Raw genomic sequence first — 552 nt, 5'->3', positions numbered from 1 at the left:
GTGTCTCAGGTAGAACAGGGTGTCTCAGGTAGGACAGAGGGTCTCAGGTAGAACAGGGTGTCTCAGATAGGACAGTGTCTCAGGTAGAACAGGGTGTCTCAGGAAGGACAGAGGGTCTCAGGTAGAACAGGGTGTCTCAGGTAGGACAGGGTGTCAGGTAGGACAGGGTGTCTCAGGTAGGACAGAGGGTCTCAGGTAGAACAGAGTGTCTCAGGTAGGACAGGGTGTCTCATGTAGGACAGAGTGTCTCAGGTAGAACAGAGTGTCTCAGGTAGAACAGGGGGTCTCAGGTAAAACATATGGTCTCAGGTAGGACAGAGGGTCTCAGGTAGGACAGGGTGTCTAAGGTAGAACAGAGGGTCTCAGGTAGAACAGAGTGTCTCAGGTAGAACAGGGTGTCTCAGGTAGGACAGAGTGTCTCAGGTAGGACAGAGGGTCTCAGGTAGCACAGTGTGTCTCAGGTAGGACAGTGTGTCTCAGGTAGGACAGAGGGTCTCAGGTAGAACAGTGTGTCTCAGGTAGGACAGTGTCTCAGGTAGGACAGGGTGTCTC

The sequence above is a fragment of the Austrofundulus limnaeus genome, unplaced genomic scaffold (genome assembly GCF_001266775.1).
Source record: "Austrofundulus limnaeus strain Quisiro unplaced genomic scaffold, Austrofundulus_limnaeus-1.0 Scaffold1417, whole genome shotgun sequence".
Lineage (NCBI taxonomy): Eukaryota > Metazoa > Chordata > Actinopteri > Cyprinodontiformes > Rivulidae > Austrofundulus > Austrofundulus limnaeus.
The sequence above is the reverse complement of the archived record's forward strand: the minus strand, read 5'-3'. Positions refer to the sequence as shown.